Raw genomic sequence first — 26,328 nt, forward strand, 5'->3', positions numbered from 1 at the left:
CCTACTTTCTCTGGACTTCAGTTCTCTCATATGTAAAGCAAGGAGGCTGGGCTAGGTGACCTCTGACATCCCTTTCAATTACAGATTTATGGTCCTATAAGCTATAAATTGGTTAGATTGGCAACAAAGAATATAATGACATATAAAAGTACATGGCATCTGTACTGACTGCTATCACATGCTTGCTGTTAAATGATATTACATCACTCAAGGGCAATCAAAGCACTGAACATGTATTAAGTATTTTGTAGAGAAAAATGAAAATAAAATATAATGAAGTGACTTGATAATCACATTATTGCTTGGATTCAGCCATTCAGCAATGGGAGTGGCTCACCTAAACTTCAACCCCCTCTCTCTAGTTCTCTCATTCTTAAGAATCCATAAACTAAATCTCTCTCTCTCTCTCTCTCTCTCTCTCTCTCTCTCTCTCTCTCTCTCTCTCTCTCCACTTCATTCTCTGTCTCTCTCTATCATTTAAAAAAAATACAACATAGGGGAAATTCTGCTGTTCTTAGATTCATAAGACAGGAACAGAGATTTGGATCAAAAAGGGACTTTATAGAACTTAAAGTACAGTGCCTAGCACCGATCAATCTCTTACTAAATGCTCCCTAAAGCTATTTTGTCCAGATCCTTCATTTTACAGATGAGGAAACAGAGGCACCAGGGGTCATGCAGTTTGTTAATTAATTAATTAATTAAATTGATCCTAATTCCAAGTCCAGTACCCCATCTTTTATTTTTCATTATATAATACATATAAATATGTATTTATATATTATTTATAATTATGTTTTAATTATTATTACCACACAGCCTTTCACAACACTACATAACCTCCCTTTAGGGTTCAAGTGGCCCTCAGAATTACTGTGTGACCTTGGAAAATTAATAATTTAATCCTTCTGTGCTTCAATTTCCTGATCTGCTAAATGGGATAGTGATATTTGCTCAGCTTACCTGAAAGTTCTGCCTGATGTCAGCAAAATGCCTTGTGAGCCATAAAGTGTTATCTAAATGTATGTTATTACTACCAGCTCTCACCCTCTACCTTGGAGTGCATTGTTATTTCCTTATTATAGAAAAACACTTTCCCTTGAAATTGCTGCCTCATCCAAACTACCTTATATCTACCCTTATCTTCACTGCCACACATCTGCCAATGTGGTATACATTGCATATTTCCTGTACTTGTCACCTCACCACTTCATTATTGTTCATCTCTCCACTCTCTACATGTTAGTTTCAATCTTTATCATTCAAGAGAAGTGGCTTCTTGCAGGATCATTCTTCACCTCCTAATAATTGCTAATTCTCAAAGCCTCATCCCAGGCTTCACTCTCTTTAACTCTTCCGTAGCATTTAACACAATTGATTATATCCATTTTCTTCATAACATTCCTCTTGGTTGCTTTACTCTTTCAACATGATTCTATGATCCTTCATTGTTTTCTATGATCCTTCCTGCTTTCAGAATATAGGGGTCCTCTCAGTTGCTGTACTTGACCTTCTTTTATGATCTCTCTAGAGCTTCTTCCTTTGGCAACTTCACCCCCTCTCATGACCCTAATTATCATTATTCAAAAGATTCCATGATCAATTACATCCATTACAGATAATCATACATTTAAAGGGAACTTAGAGATCATCTAGGTTTACCCTTTCATTTAGTAGATGGAAAAAACTGAGGTCTGGAGAGGTAATAACTTGCCCAGGGTCACATGGGCAGTATCAGGATTAAGATTTAAATTTGTCTTTTGAAACCAAACCTCATGCTTTTTATGCTCCCTCTTCTCTTCTGCTATCAAGAGCTATCATTCTTTCATTGCTTTATCACTTGGATTACTATAATAACTGCTTAACCAGGCTTTTTGCTCCAAGCCCTCCTCTCTGTGATGTATGTTTTACACTGTTGCCTAAATAATCTACCAAATGTGCATACCTGAGCATATCAATGCTCCTTCCTCCAGCTTAAAAACTTTAGGAGTTCCTCAGTACTGAACAAATATGAAATCCTTGGAAGATCAGTTTTAAGGTACTGTTTCAGTCTAGTTTCACTCTATTCTAAAATGGCCCATTCTGTTCCCCTTGCTCTCTCCCACCTTTGTGTATCAGTCATACATGCTGTTTTCCCTCCATGGAATGAGTTATCACTGATTCCCACTCCCCCCATGAAATGTTTAATCTTCAAAGCTTACCACAGATGCTATGTCTTCCATAAGGAATTTTCTGATCACTTTCCAACTAAACACAATATTTTCCTTTTGGATCTCTCAAGTGACTCCATTTGGGTTCTTCCTGTGCTCTTAATTATAGTCTATCTTGAATTATAGTTATTTGCAAATGTGTCTCATCCCTGTCTGCTTGTGTGCAACCTCCATGATGAATTACAGAATCTCAGAGTTCGAAAGAACTCAGAGGCTTTCTGGTCCAGTATGTACCTAGACAAGAATTTGCCCACTCCACACACCCACAAAGTGGCCCATGTTGTTTTTTATCTTTTATTTGTCTAGTCATGATACCTTGTATAGAGCAGATACAATAAAAATATTGGTTGAATTGAATTGAATAAGACCATTTTCCTCTAGGGGTCAAGTTAGACTACATTTGGCTTTTGTTAAGGCAAGGTCGTGGCCATGGAAAAGAATTGCCATTTCATACTTTGCCAACAACCAAAAACATTTTGACAGAAATGAACTTTGAATCTCAATAGGGAAAACTTTTGGTCACCAATGTCCTTTCTCACCAGAGTGTCACATACATTCCAATCTTAAATAACATCCAGAAAAGATTGACAAGCTTGGTGGCCAAAGTTAGAACAGATCTACAATTCATGGGTTTGGCATTTTGAAACAAGCCCAAGTTTTTTTTTTTTTTTTATGGTATTTGTACTCCTTTCCCCACGCCAAAGTACATGCTCATGCTTCTAAAGCAAGTCTTCATTCTGAAGAGATCTGAAAGACTATTTAGATGTATCGGATTTGACAAACAGAAACAAATAGATCAAAATAACCTAAACCTAAAATGGCAAAGAGGTTACATATAGTAGACAGTGGTCCAGTCTTAGAGTCAGGATAGCTGGGTTCAGTTCTGCCTCAGAAATATGCTAATTGTGTGATGCTGGGCAAATTGCTTAACCTCTCAGAGTCTCATTTAATTTTCTAAAACCAAAAGATAAATTACAGATACTTTGCCTTTCTGCACTAGTTTGAGGGAATTTCCATACTGGAGCTTCCCCATGCTGATGAAATCCGAAGTCTAGAACTGCTTCACCTTTCCGGGAAAAGGTCTCAAATTTATAGAAAAAAGTATAGTTCAAATAGAAATTATATGACAAATAGTTTGGAATTTGGTTCTACCTTGACTAAGTCATTCTTCTCTAGTCTCCATATTTTTCTTTAACTTTAACTTTACAGATATATTCCAAAGAAAATTGAAATAAAAAGCATGTCATCAAAGTAGGTCTATATAATAAAAATTATTTCCTTGGCTATGACAGTAAACAGTATGAGGAAAACTAGCATACTTTGAGAACTCAGTCAAAGAATTTTTACAAGGATATTGTACCTTTATAGATGGGATTTGTTGTACACGTGGTTTAATGCACTCTGTAAACTCAGTTCAAGCCTTTATGGCAGATATATCCCAAAGAACTGATAAGTGCTATTTGCTTTCATTTGCATGATAATGTTTAATTCTGTTCCACAAGATATAACTCAGTGGAAAGTAATGGTAACACAGACTGCTATTCAATCTCCATATGAGTTCAGTTATATTTTGTTTCATGTTTCAGGCTGTAGAAAGCTCAGCCTGAGCTGCCATCTTACAGATGTATGTCATTAGGCAATAGGAAGTACTGAAAGAGAGAATGTGGATGGCTCATAGAAAATTTATCTTCAGTACTGGAAAACCACTTTAGAACACAATATCTACAGATTGTGGATAAATAGTATTATTTTCAAATGTGAAAGGGAACGTAGAAAAATGGAGGAATGTGGCTAATTATTTTTTTACAACAACTAGCTGTATACACAGCTCTTTGGCAAGTTAATATGTTTTTTTTATTAATAGGCTGGTCCAAATAAGAATAATGAGTAATAGTACAAAGGAAGACAATTTTTGATCCATTGTTATTTAGTTTTACCTAGCTGATAATAGAAAGTATATCTTTTGACTTCAAAGATGACCCCATGATGAATCAGATGGCTAGAATACTGGACAATAGAAGCAAATTATTAAAAAGCCTTATTTTAATAAAATGGAAAATTGTTCAAGATACACTCAAATGAAGTTCCTTCTGCTTCAGGAGTCTATAAATGCCAAGCAGTGGTGGGGAAAAATCCAATCATTTAACCAGTAGCTGCGTCTACCAATTGTTTTTAACCAAGTGTCATCAACAACAACAAAGAAGTTTGATTTCTTTACCCTTCATCTACTTGTAGAATTAGTATTATAGAGAAACAGTCTTAAAGAGAATAGTGGAATGAACACTGATTTTGGAGTCAGACCTACTTCTTAGTACTCATGTGACCTTTGGCAAGTTGTTTAACTCCTCTGGCCCTCAATTCCCCTATCTATAAAATGAAAAGGTTGATTCAAGCCAGAGGTGTCAAACATGGGCTTCAATAGTCCCAATGTAGAACTAGATTAAAATGTCATTAGGAAATATTTAACAAAATAAATAAAAATGCAATGGAAAGTAGGCAATGTTAATGTGTGATTTTCTAAGTCAGTTAGCTGCTGCAGGGACCTCGTGTGTGCTTTAGTGGCCCCTGTTTCTATTTGAGTTGGACAGCACTGGCATAAATGATTTGTAGAGTTGTTTCCAGTTTTGGTGTGTTCTTAAAATAGAAATCGTCATGACAGCAATGTACTGAATACTCGTTACGGTGAATTCTTCAGTCCTCTCTGCTATTGTGTCTATATGACATCTATGCGGCTTTTAGAATCATACACAAAAATTGCACGTAAACTTCTTGAGCATAGGGACTCATTATTATTATTTTTAATATCCTTAAATGCCTAACACATATTAGACATTTAATAACTGCTTGTTAGATTGAAATTCATTGAATTTTGCTAAATTCTTTGCTATCCAACTATTTCTCTATTACATGATATACAAGTTTATCTATTGCTGTAGATTGATTTGTTGTTTTTGTCTAATTGAGAACCATTTGATTTAAACTTTTTTTGGCTATAAAGAAGATTTATTTATATCATCAAAATGTCTCAAAATCATTCATAGATTCATTTTTATTAGTTCTGGATAACTCAGCTGTTTACACTCAGTAGTGATGGAGACAGTTTTACAAGTTTTGCAAGCACAGCTTGATACTCAATTTAGATCTACAAGACACCTTGGCAGTCAGTGCAATTGCTTCATTTTATTAGATGTGTAAATTGAGGCCCAGAGAGATTAAATGATTTTCCCCAGGTCACACAGATTATTCAATGGCTAAACCTGAATCTGAATCTATTCTTCTTGGGATTTCAGTCATTTTTAGTCACATCTGATTCTTTGTGACTCCATCTGGAGTTTTCTTGGCAAAGATATTTGAATGGTTTGCCATTTCCTTCTCCAGCTTATTTTACAGATGAGGAAATTGAGGCAAACAGGGTTAGGTGACTTGCCCAGCGTCACACAGCTAGTAAGTTTTGTAATCAAGTTCTTCTTACTCCATATTTGATTTTCTGTCCACTGTACCACCTAGCTGCCCATGTCATAGGACTCCAAATGCATTATTCTCTCTAAGACATACTGCCTCAAATCTACCATTCTCTGCTGGCCTGTCTTTCCACACAAAATCCATGTTTGTAGCCCAGTTCACAGAAAATTTATATTTTTAGCTCAGGTTATGTATTTATGTGTCATATGTGCATATATATATATAATATCTTTAACCCAGATTATACTTTTCCATCTATAATTCTTTTTATTACTTAAAAATCCATAACTAATTGATGGAATTGGATGTGACTGTTGATTGGGTCAGATAATGAATGTGCTACACAAATCATTTCTGTTCCCCTGAAATTTTTTATGATAACGGCAGAAAACAAGACCACATTTGAACATTTCTTATACCTATGAATTCACAGTGACATATAATACTTTCTTTGAGGATATCTGAAAGGGTATATAATCAATATCAACTAAACAAAATTATTTTCAACATTCCATAAGATATTACTGGACTTTTTAAAAATTCACCTTACAGTGCTTTCTTGTGACCCATTGTACTGATAAAATTAAACTCATCCTTTCGCTCAAAAGATTTTTTACTTAATGAAAAAGTAAATGATCTTTCTATTTGTTTCTTCTCAGAACACTTAAATAGTTGGCTGAAACAGTTTGATTTTGTGTTTCAATAACTACCGAAAGAGAAAAAAAAACTTTTTTAAAGACACTTAGCGTTGCAGGCATTGATTTTTGGAATGAATACTGCTTATTTGCAGTATTAGTTGCAGCTGAAACAAGTTTGGGACTCTGTTTTCTTCTTCTAAAAAACATCAGAAAAACCACAGAAATATAATATGGAGCTACTAACTTGAAAGGTTATTTTAGATGTCAAAGATACAAATTTCAAAGGAATTCACTTGGAAATTCTTTTTTCAGTATTGGTCTTTTATGCTCTCCTATCATAGTACCTGAAAAAATCTTTCAAATTTTTCTTCTCTCAATTCCAATTTCTCAATGCACTATTGATTTAAGAGTAGAGAAACTGCATCTACCTTATCTTACCTACTTATGCCCTCTAATTCTTCCTTTCAATAAGTTATTTTCAAAATGTGTATGAAAACACGATTTTATCACAGTTTTCTTTTGCAGTGGTTATAATGCTTATACTATCTCTGTAACTGGACCTCAATATTTTGCCTATAAAATAAGACATTTGGCAAGATGATCTTTAATCTTCCTTCCCATTCTAATCCATGCTCTTAAATGCTTAGACTATTATTTAGCATCTTGGTGGTGCAGTGGATAGAGTGCTGACCCTGAAGTTAAGAAGAAAATCTCTAGATCATTTTACAGATGTGGAAACTGCGGGAAGCAGGATTAAGTGACTTGGCCAGGGTCACACAGCTAATAAATATCTGAGGCTGGATTTTAACTTGGGTCCTCTGGACTCTAGGCCAAGTATTCTCCCCACTGAACCATCTAGCTGCCACTTTTACAGTTGAGGAAAGTTAAATGACTTGTCCAGAGTCCCTTATAGTAAACATCTGCATCAGGTCTTCCTGACTCCAAGTCTAATGCTCCATTCACTATAGGATACTGTAAACACTGAAATATTATCATAGCATAAATCAGATATGTTGCAAATAGCAGCTCTATGAATAACAAGAGTACTGTCAGTTAACAAATATTATAGCAACATAGACTATATGTCACTCAGATAACTTCTGCATTCATTACAGCTTTGTCAGTGGCTTCAGATGGAAACCTATTAGTAGAAACAGTAAAAAATTTGGAGTTGGAAGACTTGAGTTCATATTCCTTTTCTTTTGCTTTTTGGATAAGTCACAAGAACTGGGTTTAAATCCTGGATCTGACATTTATGACCTGTGTAACCTTAGACACTATCTAGATGGCACAATGGATGAAGTACCAGTCAAGAAGACTTGAGTTCAATCCAGGCTCAAACACTTACTAGCTGCGTGACCCTGGCCAAATCATTTAACTCTGTCTCAGTTTCCTCATTTGTAAAATTAGCTGGAAAAGAAAAGGCAAACCATTCCATTACGTTTGCCAAGAAAATCCCAAATGGGGTCATAAACAACTGACAACTACTTTGGACATGAGCTCCTAGCTTTAAGTCATCTGCATCAAGATCCTATAAGAGAATTCCCAAGGGATTCACAGTTAGAATTAGATATATATTTCATAAACCAGTACGGTGTATGCCATCATCAGGATGGCAGTGATGGTGTGAGAATTTCTGTGCCATCCATCCTTGAAAGCTGTGGATGCTGATGGGCACCAAATGTGCCCAAAGTGCCAACATTGCTATTTCCCACTGGAAACAAGAAAAGAACAGAACATTTTGTAAATGACAAAAACAATGCAAATTCAAAGGAACAAATGTCTGGGAAGAAACCCCGCAAACCAAAAAGATCAGCCTAAAGAGATTCCTGAATAGAGAAGGTCACCATTTCTGGATGGAGAGCTCAAGAGAATAGCGTCTCTGTTTGTTGCTCAAGAGAGCGTGGCATTCTATGCTAAATGTCATAGCCTCTGTTTCTCTTTTTTGGGGGCTGGTTTCATTTAGGACAACATGTTATCTGTAGAAAATACAGCTGCAGCTGACTCAAAAAGGGTTTGCGAGTCATGTTTTCATTTTATTATAAATCTAAAGAGGGGTTGCCATTGAAAAAATGGAGTGAGAGGACTATACACAATGAAAAGCACTTTTCATCTACATTTTTCAAAGCACAAAATTCAAGTGACATTGAACTCAAGTAGCATAAGTTGGGGTATTGTAGAAGGATGAGAGGAGATAGAGATCTCTCAAATATACCCCTGATCAATTTCCAGCATTCTCTTGAAAGTGATTGCCAATAATATTTCAGTGCTATCGTTAAAATATTACTCCTACTGCAACTAACAACAATAAAAATAATGATTTATTTTACCTATTGAGCAAGTAAACAGCTGCAGAAAAAAAAAAGAAATCTGAATCTGATTTAATGCTTTCTTCTGTCCTCCTTGTTGTCTCATTATGTTATTAGGGTACCTGCCTCTATGCATGCCAGAGCCTATGCTTAGCTAAGTGTCCAGTCAGGGGATAGAGCACAACACATACCAAGGAAATAGAAGTATCCTGTCCTACTCTCCCAGTGTTTAAAGTAGTTATGAAGATGCTGTGTATATAAGCATGGAGGAACTCCCCTAATTCATGTGTTCTCAAATACCAGTTGTCTTGCAAACCTCCATATAAACTTACCTATTTTTCTGATTACAGGAGAGTTTGTTTTTGTTTTGTCTGTGTGTGTGTGTGTGTGTGTGTGTGTGTGTATGTGTGTGTAATTATTTTGGTGCCTTTTCAGGCTAGCTTTCTTATGGGAAAGAATGGATATAAAATACGAGAGAGGGGAATAAAATCTATCCAGTCATTCCTAGGGATAAATCAGCTAAGCAAATTAAAAGGAAGGGCAAACTTTTCTGCAATCTTGTTTTCCTCCTTTCCTCTTCAGTATTAACTAATGAAGGTTTAAAGCCTACTGGCCTACTGAACATGTGAGTAGCTAAGGCCTTACTGTCCCTATCCAAACTACTTGAAATCCTATCATTACTCCATTTGTTTGGTCAACAAGTTAGGGCCTTCATCTCCAGAAAACCTCTATTAAAATACACATATGGGAAGAAGCACGCAGTTGAAGGGAATTAGGTATCTCATTAATGTGCTAGCAGTCAATAACATATCAACACTATTCTTCAGGTGAACTAATCACTTTAAAAGCAAACAAAACCCAACCCAACCCAACAAAACCCAAAACCCACCAAGAGTGAAGTAATAAGAACAATGCTAACTAGGGATTAGACTGAACTTGTAAGCTCCTTTCACGCTATTTTCTATGATTCTACCATGTGCAAAGCACTACACATAGAGAAAAATAAGGATAAAAAAATAAAAATAAATAAAAATAAGACATAGTCCTTGTTTTCAAATATCTAATAGGGAATATAAGCCAAAGCATGAGAAGTCAACTAATAAGATATCCAAATCACTAGTTCAGATCAGAACCAAATAATCAAAATAAAATTTATTAAGTGCATACTATGTGCTAGATGAGCAACCCTGAAAGGACTTGGCAAGACCTCACATAGGAAATGGCAGTCCTCTCTGAATACCCCAGATACCTCATCATCAACCCTTGGTATCCACCTTTTACTCAACTCTTACCTATGGTTCCAAGAACCTGTTGTATGTGCAGCAGTCACACCCCAGTGAAATCCTCTCAACAGATGGGCTAAACAAAGTTGAGGATAATCCAAGAGATTTTAAACCCATTGATGAGTTGAGGGATGTCTATACCAAGCATGTGAAGATTTCCCTCTCCTTCCCTCCCCTCCTTCCCCTCTTCTCCTATAGAATAGATTAATGAGGACAAATTGTTCCAATGGCCAGGAAGGGGCCTGAAGCATGCGTTATGGAACTCTTACAGCTTGGTCTGAAATCGAAGACACTGTATTCTGGGCCACTGATAGTTGTCTTGACTTTTGTCCTGCCACTGAATTTCAATGACTCTGGAAGTGAAAATGTGGCTGAGAACTTTGTGTAACTCTTCCCCACTTAAATCCAATTCGTGCAGGAGTCAATACATCACATGTGATGTTATTGGCCTTCTTTCAAAACAAAGTCTGAACAACTATGTGCCAGGCATTAGGGATACAAAGACAAAAACGAAACAGTTTCTGCCCTCAAGAAGCTTGAAATCTAATTGGTCAGAAAAAGTACAAACACATGAGAAGTTAAATAATAAATTAAAACATTATATCATAAAAGTCAAATTGTGGTCTAAATAATAATTAAGCATTATTTATTAACTAAATATTCATTGTGTGCATGCCATATGCTTAGCATTGTCCTACAGGCTGAGGATATGATGATTAAAATAACTTTTACTCTCAAGGAACTTATATAAGAAATTCTATAGGACTTAAATAGTTAGAGATTTTTTATGGGTTGAAATGGTCATTCACTCAAATAATTCCTGGGACCCTAAAATGTGCAAGGCACTATCAAGATTTTTTTTTTTTTTTTTGCAGGGAAACATGAGCTGGGATTCCAAGGATGCATTTGGCACTATATTTTCCTTCTGTACTTTGGAATTTGGGCAGAAAGCCTGACTTTTCTGAGAGTCAGAATGTGGCATATTAGGTATGCACCTTCATTCAGCGTACAGCATACACCTCTGTTCCCATCCTGGCTCACACAGTATGCCCCTGGGAGAGTCCAGATGAATAATGTTAATCATGAATAGAACTCATGGTCACAATGTGAGCTGTCCAGACTTTCAGACTAGTAAGAGTTTTTAAACAATAGTTTGAATGGTGTGTGACAGGTTAATCATAAGGAGAGCAGGCTTTCTAAGGGAGTTCTTGAAATCAGAGGTTAATCAAAGTATTCAATTTTTAATTTCCTTAAAAAGCTAGAAAACTTCAACTAGTGCAACAGTGGGTAATTATATTGTCTTAATCCCCAAACTTATGACATTGGATAATCCAGAACAACTTTTGATCTAAAAAAAGTTAGCCTCATCTCCACACATTTCTAGTAATTCTGTTACAGAATTATAAAAAGAAAAGTTAAAACATCAGTTAACTATCTAGATAGGTAATTAGCCAGTGACCTAGCACTTCAATTCTTTACAATTCTCTTTAGCAAATTCTCTACCTTATATTTAATGCCTTTCTGTGAGAAACATTCCATGTCCTTTTTTAGAGTTCATCTTCTATACTCTTTTATGTCTGCCACTAAACACAATTTCCAAAGAATGTAGTTGTTACTTTTAGCTTGACTGATGCACATCTTATTTATATGAGAACAGCTCTGATAATCATGTTGCTGTAGTCAAAGACCATTACTAACTGGTCTGACTAAAAGGCAACGCTGGGATAGTTTGGTCAAGTTCGTTAACTTCTTTACTAAGACATTTTGGACATTGAAAGTGGGACATACCATTGATTTTCTCTTCAGTAATTTTTCAGTCATACCTGACTTTTCATGACCCCATATGTGGTTTTCTTAGCAAAGATACTGAAGCAGTTTGCCATTTCCTTCTTCAGCTTATTTTACAGATGAGGAACTGAGGCAAACAGGGTTAAGTAACTTGTCTAGGGTCACTCATCTAGTCAGTGCCTGAGGCCAGATTGGAACTTAGAGAGATGAGCCTTCTTGACTCCAGGCCTGGCACTCTATCCACTGTTCCACTTAACTGCTTGGGCAATGGCTAAACACATGGTGGTACAGGAATGCAATGAAATATTTCTGCACCACATAAGAAACAATGAATATGAAAAATACTAAAAATCATGAGAAGACTTTTATGAACTGATGCAAAGGGAAATAAGTGGAACCAAGAAAAGATTACCTACCATGACTATCATAATGTGAATGACATGAAAATGACAAAATAATCAAAACCGAATGTTCTGAAATTATAAGGACCAGGCTTGACACCACCAAAGCAATATGAAAAGCCATGTCCTTCACTTCTTTGCAGACATGAAGAATCATAAATATGGAACAGTGTATAGAAAGTAAAATTTGGATGGTATTGGTGAATGGAATTTTTTCATCTGTTAAAAAATTGTTATACATTATGGATTTCTGGGAGAAGTTGGGAGAAATATATGGGGAAGTAAAGGTATTTTAAAAGAACATATGAATAGAAAAGATAGTGTGTATAATGAGATGGAACTTGGTTTTTTGTTTGATTGTTTTTGTTTTGACCTATATTTTGGTTTGGTTTCAAGATGCTTAAAAGGCATAAGATGCTACCTCCTTTAAGAAACCTGAGTATAAATTCATTTATTCAGAGCAAAGACCGATGAGTGAATGAGACTGAAGCATCAGAGTCCAGATAAGGTTACTTGACCCTCTTAAAAGTGGTTCAGAGACACTTTAAGGAGAAAGTGAAGAAGGAGAAATTGCAGAGGCTTGAAGAGCTATATGATGGGTGAGAAGATTTAGGACAGTTAGGTGATTAAGGGCTCAGAATGAGTAACAACATTCATAGAGGTCTAGACTTAAAGACAGGAGAACTCGGTTAACAAGAGGATGCTTACCTCATATTGTTAGCTATTATGAAAGTTAAACGAGATAATGCATAGAATATATCTTCAAATCATTACACAATATACAAATGTAAAGTATTATGTCCTGAAGTAATTTATGTTTGTGTTTAGAAATAGTTCACATTCCATCAGACCAAAGCTTCTATGGAAACCAGAAAGTATAGATTTCTTTCCACCTAAAGTACATTTCTCTCCATCAATCCTATGTGTAGCATCTGGCTTTGTTGAGAATCTGGCAACCTTTGATTATGTATTCCACTTCCAAAGAATAGTTTTGACATGGTCCTAGGCAAGGTTCATGATCCCATCCACCCCTCTCAAAGATGAGTCGGTCAGGATTTTGACTTCAATATTTTTCCCTATCACCTTCAAAGTTCCCCATGGCTGAATCCTTAGCTTCCCACCTTGAATCCTGACTCGGTTATGGACTTGACTCCACGTAGAGGTTGTCATTTATGCAACTATCATTTATATAACACTTTAAAATTTGCACATAGCATTATAAATATTTAATCAATTAAATTTAAATTATTGTTATTTTGTTTAGTCATTTTTTGGTTGTGCCCAACTCTTCATGATTACGTTTGAGATCTTTGCAAAGCTACTGGAACGCTTTGCCATTTCCTCCTCCAGCTCATTTTATAAATGAGGAAACTGAGGCAAACAAGGTTAAGTGTCTTGCCCAAGGACACACATCTAGTAAGCGCCTGAGATTAGATTTGAACTCAGGTCTTAAATATATAAAGAAACCATGCCTTGCCTCCTTTTTCCTCCCTGGGGCAGTTAACATAGTAGACTTTAGGTTCCTATCTTGGGACTGACTTGTCCTGACTGGTGTGTGGGTAAGCATAAGGTCAACTATTCCATTATATCTATCTGAGTCATATATGTTTCGCATCTCATTCAGCTGTCCATTTTGCACTTCTTGACATCTGCCCTGCCACCCTTACCTCTAACCCCCAACAACAATCTACTCACCAAAATTCCATTCCCTTTTATGTATTGTGTCTATCTATTAGGATATAAGCTCCTAGAAGCCGGGGCTCTCTCTTTTTATATTTCTATCCTCAGTGCCTAACGTGGTATCCAACCTCCTTACTTAGCAGATGAGGATACTGAGGTTGAGACAGGCCAAGTGACTTGCCCAGAGTCACACAGCTAGTAAATATCTGAAACAAGGTTAAAAGTCAGATTGCTATGGCTCAAGTTCAGCACTCTTCTCAATGCTAGCATGACCTTCAAAAACGTAGAGTCAAAATAAGGCACCAGATGTAGTAGAGAAAATTCCCTGGAAGTTTGCTAGAAGGATAACTCCAACACCATCTGCACAACATAGAAATTGGAAGAGACTATAGGCAGTTAGTGAGGCAACCTGAAACAGAATTTGGGCAATTTACACTGATTAAGTATAAAGCATATAATCCACAGATGGAAAATTCTGAGATGACTACATGTGACATAACTTTAAAAAAACTGTCTTTCACCATGAGGTCTCAGGAGAAGCTCAAACAAATTTTATAATGTGCACATCACGAAAATAAATTTTAAAAACTTAAAAGAATTAGGGCATGACAAAAAGTCCAGCCAAATCCTGCCCCTGTCAAACACCATATAATTCTATCTGTTTTAGTCCAGCAGTCTGAAAAGATGCCGAGGGCCACATACTCACAGTTCCAGCAGCATCTGGGGCTTTGTCAGTCTCCTAGAAAAACAGAAATCCAAAAAAGAGTGAACTTTTCATGGAAAACCCCCACCTCCTGTTGCCACTATTCGAGGAATGTTTGCAACCCAGCTAAACTTATATTATAGACATTTGCTCTAAATACTTCTCTTCTTTCGCCTTTTCCCTTTGGCCTTGATTTTTCTTTACAGATGCTCACAGTCATGGGCATCACCCAGACAGGGACAATGTTAATGCTACAGAGCAGGCTGGATTGTTCTGACTCCAACAGACCAATCTGAATGAAGCCCAGTAATTTAGACTTTCCCCACCACAATTTCTCTCAGTGCCCTGTCACCATGTGAGACTTCCCAGGTCAATCAACAATATTTTCTTCTTAATTTACCATGAATTGTTGCTGACATGATCCCTCTCTCTGGTTAAACAACAAGCAACAAATTTATGCAAATAGAGGACTTTACCAGACTGAAATTCCTCTAGTTCACGTTCTTTTTTTTCTTCTTTAAATGCTAGCTCCAGACATTGGCATCTTTAAGCCAATTGTCTTCTGTGGTTTGGTTTTCATTTACCTCCTTGAAAATCTTTTTTTTTGTTTTTTTTTTCTCCATAAGTAATTTGTTAAATTTATTCATAAATAAGCATATTTTTGATCACAACTAATTTAATTACATATTTTCTTCCTTTTAAAAAATTTATTTCGCATTTTGTTTTCCCCCCAGTTACATGTAAAAACAATTTTTAACATTTGTTTTTAAAACTTAGAGTTTCAAGGCAAGAAGAACTGACACAGGAATTAGATGGAGGAGGAAGGCTAGTAGTTCTAGAACACTACTCTCATTGGGAATGGGTTAAAGACGGAACAATACATATATGTCTAGAACAGCATAAAAATCTTCTAAATTCAGAAAGAAATAAAAGGTTAGAGGGAGGAGAGGATAAGGGAGGGATTTTTAGAGGGAACCCTACTCACATTGGATCTGGGGAAAAGAGAGAACAATATGTACATTTAGAAGGGAATAAAAGTCTTACATTTAAAAAGAAATAAGGGTGAGCGAATATGATATTGGAGGTGTATAGAAGGCTGTTTGAATTAATGGGAATGGGAGGATAAGGAAAGGATCTTTGGAGGAGGGATAGGTTAAGTAATAGGAGGGCAAGGTAGCAGGTAGAAGTAAAATAGAGGAGTCAGGAGGGATAGGAAATAAGAGATACACAGAAACATAAAATAAGGATCAGGAGTAGAATTTATTAGGAAGAAAAAGCAAGGATATTAATCAAGATCTCAGACATAGTGAAAGCTAAAATAGAGATAACCAAAAGAGAAAAATAGGGACACTACACTATATGTCAGCCATATTAGCCAATATTGTTTTAGACTATTTAAAATAACTAGATACTATAAGGATGGGATATTGTCATGATGTAGGAAATGAGGAAGTGGTAGACTTTGGAAAACACAGAAAGACTTGGAATTATGAAGGAAAAGGTTATTCACCCTCAGAGAAAGAGGACAAATAAGTATAGTACAGTTTTACATAGATGTACATGAAGGCCAATATCTATTTATGAGTATTTTGGCAAGTATATGTATGTAAGTGTATCTATGTATATCTTTGTGTGTATGTATGTGTGCATACATGTTTATGTATGTATATATGTGTGTGTATGTCTATCCATGTATTTGTGCTCAATTGTAGCTTTCTTGGGCGAAAAGGGGAAGGATGGGGGAAAAAGAACAAAATAAAAAGTGCACGGGAGAGAACAAAAGAAAACTTACAAGGAAGCAAAGAAAAGATGAACAGCCCTGAACATAATTTGAAATATTCATTATATAGACTTTTTTGAAATGGAAATATATTGAAGTATATTTTGAATCCTGTTACATTCTGCTGTGCACATGGCAATGCTTTTTTTCTTTTGTATTTTAGTTTATAATATGTTTCTTTTTATTTTCTTATTGCATATTTTATTTTTAGTATTTAAATTTAAAATAAATTAACTAAAAAAACTTTTGAGTTCCAAATTCTCCCTTTTCTCCCCTCCTCCCCGCATTGAGAAGACAAGCAATTTTATATAGGTTATACATGTATATTCTTTACATATTTTTTTATAAAGGAAAAAGTGTTTTCCTATAGAGACCCTGAAGCAGATGTTTAATAAAGATATAACATTTAAAGCAGGTCATCATTTCCGTAATGATTGACACACTTTCAAAGCTTAATTTGAAGTTATAATTTCAAGTCAACACTTGTCCTTTCTAGAAAACCATGTGAATGGGTGGGAGAAGGGAGAGACAAAGAGAAAAGGATGGGAGAAAAGTTCCATCTTATTCTGTTGGGTTTTTTTGTTTAGTTATTTTGAAATAAAATGGAAATAAACTTCATGACCCCAACATATTCATATAGTCTCAGGAGTCCCGATTTACATAGCAGAGAGAGGAAAGAGCTGTGTGGGGTTAGACTTTTTCCATGGAAGTTGGCTTATGTCTAGTACAACTGAAATATATATATATATATATGTATATATATATACATATATATGAACTATATATGTGTATACATACATATATACATATATATTATACACACACAGAACATGATCAAGTGTTGACTCATACAGGCATTTAGCCTTTTGCTCCAGGAGGAGGGAGATGCTAATTTTCCCAAGTTAGTAAGAGGGAAGAAGAAGAAGAAAAGGAGATGCTCTTCCTATTTAAGATTTGAGGATTGGATGGTCTCAGTTTGACTTTCTATGCTTTCCTTGTCTACTTTTTCAGAAAAATAAAACAAAAAGTAAAACCAAGACCAAAACATTTTTCTCCTGTTCACATAATCCCTGGATAGTCTCTGAATTGCTCCAGTTTTATTACATTAGACATTCAGGACATACTCAAATATACTTTACAGTGGAAACACCCCTTGATGAATGTTTCCATAGGTTAACTGTCATTCTGTGAACTCTGGCTGCCTATAGCACAACACGGACATTGACTCTTCTTTTCAAAAGAAAAATTCCTTGAGGAACATGCAAAAAAAATTCCAATAAGCAGACTCCTATAAAAATCCAGAGTCATTTTCCATTCAATAAAAAAAAAAACCTACCTCTTTTAAATCCTTTTTAAAATATTGCTTTTCTTTTAGAGACTCCCAAAACTCTGGTCATTCCATTATATCTTCATCATCTTAAAATTTTCAAAAGACTAAAAAGAATCCCAGAAAATTCCCCCTGCTGAAAACAGCTCTTCATAAATCTTTAGAAAGTAACCAACTTCTAGGTGCTGAAAGAGAAATAATATGTCAGCATTCCAGAGTAGCATGCATCAGCCCCATCAGCATTATATTATAAAAAGGGACAGGTTCATAAAAATCATTTTAGTGGTCTCATTTCCACCTTTATAACGAGGCAGCAGGTCTCCTACCCCAAGGCAGACCTTTACTACTTGCAAGACCTATCTTCCAAACTGCCCCCAAAGAGCAAGATTTGAGGGAAAGACAGTGGGAGACAATGATGAGGGGGTAGAGTAGAGAACAAATCCTACAATTTATAGGGCATGGCTTTTCTCTGACCTTTTTTCCCTACCATATTCCATCATATTAGACTTTTTTTTAAAGTTGGGGGCCATATCTTATTTCTATTTTTATGTTCTTCAGCAAACAGCATATCTACTTGCCAACTACAGACCCTTAGTAGATGTTGGTTGAATGGAATTTATTTGGCTTGGTTCTGCCATTCCCCTAGAATATTTTTCATGGGCTACATGCAGGATAGAAATCTACACCACAGTCGTTGTGCATGGCACATATCACATTCCTAAGGGTGAGGAGGAGGAAGGATGGAGTAACTCCTTTCCCTCCCTTCCCAACTCTGCATAAACCTTTCCATTCACAGGCCAGAAGTAGGATAGGATTTTGACTTAGTTTTATATGTGTACACACACATATAAAAATAACCTTACCAACATTTGTCATTGTTTAATAAATGAATTAATTAAAAAGAAGTATTTTCAAGTTCTGACCATACACCCAAGGTGTCACATATGTGGCCTATTGACCACTACATTGCAGCACTCAACTCTCCAGAGTACAGTCAGAACCAGGCCAAAATATAGTTGATATATATACATATGTGTGTATATATATGTATATATGTACATAGAGAGTATGTATGTCCACACATGTGTATGTAGTGCATGTATATATGTATAGGTATATATGTATATATACACACATGTTCATACACATATAATGTAGATGTACATATATAAAATATTTTACATGTGAGTACATGTACATATATAACTGGGAAATATAAACATATAACTATAATAAAATATTAGTAATAAATTAAAAATATAATGAATAAAAATATAATAAAAAATTCATGGTAACATGGTTTTCTAAGTCAATGCACAGTCTTCAGGGACACTTATGTAGACCTTAGCCATCCTTTTCTATTTGAGTTTGACACCAATGCTCTAATCCATGGAGCTGAGAATACAAATTCAGAAAGGGAGACAGTACTTCTTCTGAAGGAGATTACATTCTAATTTGAAGGGACAACTAGAATTCTGCTTATTCTCTCAACATTAGTGGACTTGTTGTGTTGTGTTTGTCCTTCATTCTCAAAGAGGACCATGGCATCAATATGATAAAATGACTCGCAGTTGACTTTGGAGTTACCCAGCTAGCTGGGTCCTCATTCAGGCAGCTGAATCTCCTCACAGATTGTTGTGTTCATCCTTTATTGCTGAAGAAGACCATGCCATCCAAGAAACAATGACAGGACTTGCACTTGACTTTATTTTGAGTGAGGGAGAGCTGTGCAAGGTCACCAACCTCACTTTATTCTCCTGAGCCATCTGGGTCTGGTGGCCACATATTCACCAGGACAACTGGAGATGGTCCAGGATGTAATGGGAGACCCTGACCCTTTTAGGCTGTGGTCTTATTACATTCTCACTTTGAGTGAGATAAACCTATTCAATGAATAAGCTTCTTTAAGCAGTTACCCAAGGGACGGCCCTTTAATAAAAAATAAAAAAAAGACTCTGGGAGGAGAAGAGCCTCAGGGTTCCTAGATAAAAAGAAACAATTACTATTTAGTAATTAAATAGTAACTACTAAATAGTGGAGTTGTGATTGTTTATTGAACACGTGGCCATCTCTAACAAAGAGACTATTATAGATAGTATTATCTGTAGGTTGATCATTGATCAGAAAACTGTCTACTTTCTTGTTTTAACACTATTTTAGTCTAGTTGTTAACATTCTAAATTTCGTTATACTTACCTCTCTTCATACTAAGCTGACCTGTTCTCCGTTTCTCAACAAAGAACTCCAATTCTCACCTTCACACCATCCCACTATCTCCAGTCCCTCCTCACTCTCTTCACATCAAAGAATCCTTCTTGTCCTACACATGGAGTTCAAACACCATCTTCTACATTCCTGCGTTACTAAAGCAGCTGCAATGTGGTGCATCGCAAAGCATGCTGAGTTGGAGTCAGGAATAGCTGTTTTCAAATCTGACCTCAGTCACTTACTAGCTGTGTGATCCTGGGCAAGGCAGTTCACTCTTCCTCAGTTTCCTCAATTGTAAAATGGGGATAATTACAGAACCTACTTCCTAGGGTTGTTATGAGGAACAAGTGAGATATTTGTACAGTGCTTAGCATAGTTTCTGGCACTTAATAGGTGCGAGATATATATATATATATATATATATATATATATATATATATATATATATATACATATATATATATATATATGTATATATATATATATACACATATTATATGCTTATTAATTGAGTGCATATCTAGTTAATACTACCTTCATTAGGTAATGCTAGAATATTAAAACAAGGTTTCTAAAGAATGTGAAACATCAGTATACCTACTTATATTTTTTGGTTACCCAAGGTTATGTTCTTATGCTTTTCAGGCAGTCAGAGGCATTTGATAATGAGAAATTCTCTTCTATTGAGTTAAATTTAATTAAATGAGCATTCATTAAAGGCAGTTAGGATGTAAGAGATAGGACGATAGATAGAATCTGATCTGTTCATAAGGAATGGACTAGAAGGAAAGGAAAATTCGCAATTCTATTCAATCAAGTTCATTAAAAAGTATTTTTAATTTCCTGCTATAGTCAAGCATAGATATATATATATTGCTATGCTTATGGATATTATATGCCAAACCTATATGAAGAACTCTAGATATCAATGTATATGTAGATATATATTTGATGGTGACCCTAGATCAAGAAAAAAAACTGTGAATATAAATATATATTTAATGTTAAAAATAATTAAATATTATACATTTAATTCATGTTCAGCCTTAAGGTTGATTACAGACAAGAATTTAAATTTGTACTTTACTTTCACTTAGCCTAATATCTGCTTATCTTGGCAACTGACTGATCTGTTTTGTTATCTAATTCAAATAAGGTTTCCTGCCCACAATATTATTGCATATATATAGTTTTGCTTGGTGGCACAATGGATAGAATGTTGGATCTGGTTGAGTTCAATCTGACCTCAGACACTCAGTAATTATGTGACCCTGGGCAAGTCACTTAACCTTGCTAGGCTCAGTTTCCTCATTTATAAAATAAACTGAAGAAGAAAATGGCAAAACACTCCAGTATTACTGCCAAGAAAATCCTACATGGAGTCAAGAAGCTTCATAAATGACTGAAACAACTGAAGAAGAACATATGGTTTTCATCTGAATTGGTCAAATTTTGTTGTGCCTTTCCCTTTGTCCAGGTCATTGAACTTAAAATCTAGTCACATAACAGCCTGACCATTTTGGAACTATTTTTGTTGGAACTTCAGTTATGAAAACACATAATAATAATAATACATTACTAATAAGTATTAAATTATTCATAATTCCTAAATTAATTATTATAATTCCCATTTTATAATTGAAGAAACTGAGGCAAGTAGATATTAAGTGATTTGTCTGGGACCACAATGCAATAATTATCTGAGCCTGGATTTTAAATTAGAATTTCCAAGCCTCAGACTCAGAAATCTAATCTCTGCGCTACCAGTACAAGTGGGCAGCTAGGTGGCACAGTAGATAGAGCACCAGGCCTGGAATCAGGAAGCCTCATCTTACTGATTTTGAATTTGACCTCAGACACTTAGCAATTGTGTGACCTTAGGCAAGTCACTTAACCCTGTTCGCCTCAGTTTCTTCATCTGTAAAATGAGCTGGAAAAAACAATGCCAAACCCCTCCAGTATCTTTGCCAAGGAATTCTGAAATGGGGTCACTAAGAGCTGGACATTATTGGAACAAGTGAATGAGAGCAGCAATAACCAGCATATAAATATCCAAAAATAAGAAACATATGAATATGAGTGTGATTATTTATTATAGGACAGTCAATTAAGTTGTCCAGTGAATATAGCACTGGACTAAGAATCAGGAAGATTTGGGTTCAGATCATTCCTTGAATGTTTCCTAGCTGCGACTCTCGTCAAATTGCTTCATCTTTTTGTTTCCTCATCTGGAAAATGAGTTGGTTGAACTCTATGATCTCTCTAATACTTCCTGTCTCTACATCCACTTTCCCACATATGAGTCTTTGATTTATAAAAAAACAACCACCATAGTGTACTTCAAACTTTCACTTCTCATTTGGAATTAAATTTGTAGAAGTTGGATCCATGGACAATTGTTCTGCATTGTGCTTATTATGTAAAGGGAAAAGTTAGAATCAGAATATGCTTATCCTTTTACTTGGTAATTAATAGAGAGTGACTCAGTATTTTGGATAGAAAGGTTGTAAGTTTGGTACATTAGAAAAATTATTCAGACTTTAGTCTGAAGAAAAGAGAAAAGAAAAACTATAGGAAAGTAGACCATTAAGGAAGCCGTTACAGTAGTATAAGTAAAAAGAGACCAGAATCTGGACTAGATTGCTCCTAGGCATAGTGAAATAACAAGCAAAGATGCCAGATATTAGAATGGAATTAGAATTGACAAGATTTGCCGGGTGGTTAATTAGTATAGGGAGTGAAGGAAACAGCAAAGGTAGAGATCACTGTGGATGAGGCCTGGGTTGCTAGGATGATGGTATCATCAGTAGTTACAAAAAAATTGGACAAAATGCCAGGGTTCTATGAAGTGAGTTCAATTCTGGACTTAGACAATATGAGATACTTCTAGTGCTCCAGGTGGAAATATCCAAAAAGCAGTTGGAAAAACAGGACAGAAATTCTGGAGATGGTGTGGGGGTTGAAACTGTGTTTATTCTTTGATGCCGAAGAAGACCATGCCATCAGAGAAATGATGACATGATTTGCACTTGACTTTGTTTTGAGTGAGGGAGGGCTGTGCAGGTCACCAGCCTCACTTCTCCTCTAGAGTCATCTGAGTCCAGTGACCAGATATTCATCAGGATGACTAGAAATGACCCATGATGCACTGGGAGACCTTGGGCCCTTTAGGCCAAGGTCCTTGCAGGTGCTCACTTAAGGTGAGGCAATGCCCATTCATTGAATAGGCCCATTTAAGAAGTAGCCAAGGCATGGCCCCTTTAATGAGGCAAAGAGAAAGACATCAGGCTGGGCGGGAAACAGCAACAGTTACTATTGATAATCACTCTGAAGCCAGGAGGGTCCAGAAGAGAGCCTTTAGGCAGGGAGCAGGATCCCCATGGTGTCTGAGCTACTTCGAGGGGAATAAGATGAAATGAAAAGGCAGGTGGAGGACTCATTCAGACTAAGGAGTCTGGATTTTGTATTAGAGGCAGTGGGAAGCCACTGACTATTTTAAGCAGGGTAGTGTCAGGATCATACCTATGCCTTAAGAAGTTTATTTTGGTAGCTGTTTGGAATACTGGGTTGAAAAGGTAAGAGACTGGAATTAAGAATGCCAATTAGAAGACTTTTTCCCCATAAATTAATTTATTTTTAGTTTTCCATATTTACTTCTGTAAGTTTAAAATTTTCTCTACTTCCCTCTGCTCCCCCCTCCCCAAACTTGTGTGCAATCCAATATCAGCTCTACATATACATTCTTATTAAACATATTTTCACACTTGAGATGTAGCCAGGGAAAGGCAAGAGACTGACAGGGAAGAGAATTCTGGGATGGTAAAAAGGGTCTAGGACAGAATATTGATGGAAATTATAGAAAGTAGTATGCAAGCAAACAGAGACAGAGCAGCTAGAATCTAGAATTTAGAATATCTAGTTGCTAGATAGAGGAGGATTATGTGAGTATAGCATGAGGAGAATTATGTCAGTATAGTTTTATAGTGATATTCAGGATAGGGTTATTACAAAGAATCACATTTTGTAGAATGATTTAGGAAGTTGGGGATAGGAAACAAAAAGTAATTAAGAAGTTTTGTTAGCTCTTTTTTAAAAAAACAAAACAAAACTTTATTTATACGTTAATGTTGAGAGCTGGACTAGAGCTTAAGAGAAAAAAGAAAAAGGAAAACAGTTTATGATAGAGTCCTGTACAGAAGAGAGAGGAAGAAGACAGATTACGAGGAAGGGAAAAAGATAGACGCGCATGCACACACACACACACACACACACACACACACACACACACACTCAAGATGAAGGAAGGTGGGTTGGGCAGCCAGGGTCAGGGCTCTTGACTGGTCACCTACTTACTGTATTCCAGCAGGTACTTTTTAATGGCTGTGGAGTTTGTCCAAAGTTCAGCAGCATGTGTGTTCAATGGGCTGTCAATGTTAGGTTCTCCCAGCAGGCTCTGCATAGATAGCAGGATGGTCCTGACATCATACAGAGCTGACCACTTGTCCTTGAGGTTGTCCAAACAGATATAACAAGGTGTGACAAATTTCTCAGTGGGAAATATACAATATCCCCCTAACTGCTGGGGAATTCCAGGGAGAGTTGTACCTTAGGCCTTCATGCACCGTCCCAGATGCCCCATGGATGGTCCCAACCCACTTGAAGAGATTGTCTGACTCTAGGAAGGCAGAAATTCCTTTGACTCCAGACATCATTAGGGTCATCAATTCCTGCTGTTACCTCTTGCCCACGAATCCGGGCTGCACTCGCCCCAGGCTCGGCGCCCTCACTGGTGGTGGCGCTGGTGGTGACTGGGTCACTATTCTGCGAGGTCATGGGGAACTATTAGAATTAGAAACTCTCAGGCGGCAACCCGTTAACTCTTTTTTAATTGGTGAACACAAAGAGAAGATTTTTTTTTGACCGAAAGCCATCTATCTTGCTTCAATGGGAGCCAACTGATTCATTTAGAGGGCCTCCCTTATCAGTGGAATTCATCCTCCAGGAGGTGCCAAGGGATATAAAGACAGAGAATCCCAAATTAAATCTAATCTCCCTGCAAATTCACAGGCTGATCAGGAAACTCTTTTGATTGAATCCCAACATTCTCCCCATAAATTCATATTTACAGTCCCTACTAATATAATCAGTATAGTCACAGGTTCATCGATCCACATCCCATGTTCTGGATAGGTCTCTGAAACTAGTAAATTCTATCATCTGTACCTTTTATTCAATGTATAGTGGTACTTTTTCTAGATTCCCCTTCCCAGTGCCTTTGTCACTATTCACATTCAGGTTATTCAGACTATTGCATGTGTCATGTGCCACCCAGACTGCTTCATAGTCTTCTAATTAGCATACCTGTCTTCATCTCTTGATACTCTGATTCATCATCCACACAATTGCCTAAATGTCGGTCTATGTCAACCCCATCCACCTTACTCAATAATTTCCAGTAGATTCCTAGTACCTCCAGATAAATATAGCCATTAGTTAGCTTTTACACCTCATCACTACCTTGGCCCTTTTTATCTTTTCATTCTTACACTTGACCCCCCTTCTCCACATCTTCTATGGTTCAGCCACATTGACTGACCCTCACCCTCTTCACCCTCATGAAGTGTCATAACACCCTGTCTCCTATCTCTGTGTCTTTCTATATCTTCCTCTATTCTCTCCTTTTAGAATCCTTTGCTTCAACACAATTTAAATGCCATCTTCTGAATGTAGCCTTTCCTAGCCTATACAGCTGCTAGTCTTCCCTTCTAAGGTTATATTGCATCTGCTTTGTATGTTTTTTGTTATAAATGTTGTCTTTGTCATTAGAATTTAACCTCCTTGAGGACAAAAACTGGTTTGGTTTGGGTTTTTTTTGTATATTCAGCTTTTTAGTACACATACGTGCTTGTTCATTGATTGACTAATTAGGAGTCCACAGCAGTGCCACTGATGAACATTTTTACACACTTCCCAAATTAACAATTTTATGTGAGGATTCAGACTTCCCATACCTGAGTGGGTCTTCAGTTCATATTTACTACCAGTACATAATTGTATAGAGTTCCTCTAGGTCACGGCTTATTAATTGTTTTGTGTCATAGACTCCTTTGGTGGTCTGGTGAAGTCTATAAATTTTTTCTCATGATAATGTTTTAAAATGCATAAAATAAAATACATAGGTTTCAAAAGGAAACTAATTATGTTAAACTGTAGTTATATATGTAATGCATATATTATATAATATTATTTAAAATATATGTATGTATATATATGTGTGTGTGTATAGACAGATAGTAAATAGATAGATGAATAGATAATAGACTCCAGCTTAAGAATCCCTGCTCCAGACCCCTACCTCTCTTGTTTCATGTATCTTTCCTACACCCAAAAGAAAATTAAATTTCATAAGCAAAACTAAAACAATCAACTAATAATAGCTGAAGAAAGATTAAGAGAAAAAAAAAGACAATAAATTATGGTTTCCTTCCAAAAAGTAAAACGAAGATATTTGCACAGTCTTTTAAAAAGCCCTTTTCTAT

General features: G+C 36.2%; 1 long non-coding RNA gene and 1 pseudogene across 1 annotated transcript in view; both read right to left on the reverse strand.

Moving 5' to 3' along the window:
* Positions 1 to 26,328, reverse strand: part of LOC140526423 (uncharacterized) — a 180,491-nt gene that overhangs the window by 27,021 nt on the left and 127,142 nt on the right. The window contains exon 2 of the long non-coding RNA XR_011974366.1: positions 14,478 to 14,510. This is a non-coding gene — a long non-coding RNA (uncharacterized lncRNA). The remainder of the gene's footprint in view (positions 1 to 14,477; positions 14,511 to 26,328) is intronic.
* On the reverse strand, positions 23,737 to 26,064 carry LOC140526421 (ubiquitin-conjugating enzyme E2 C-like; annotated as a pseudogene).

The sequence above is a fragment of the Notamacropus eugenii genome, chromosome 2, assembly GCF_028372415.1.
Source record: "Notamacropus eugenii isolate mMacEug1 chromosome 2, mMacEug1.pri_v2, whole genome shotgun sequence".
Lineage (NCBI taxonomy): Eukaryota > Metazoa > Chordata > Mammalia > Diprotodontia > Macropodidae > Notamacropus > Notamacropus eugenii.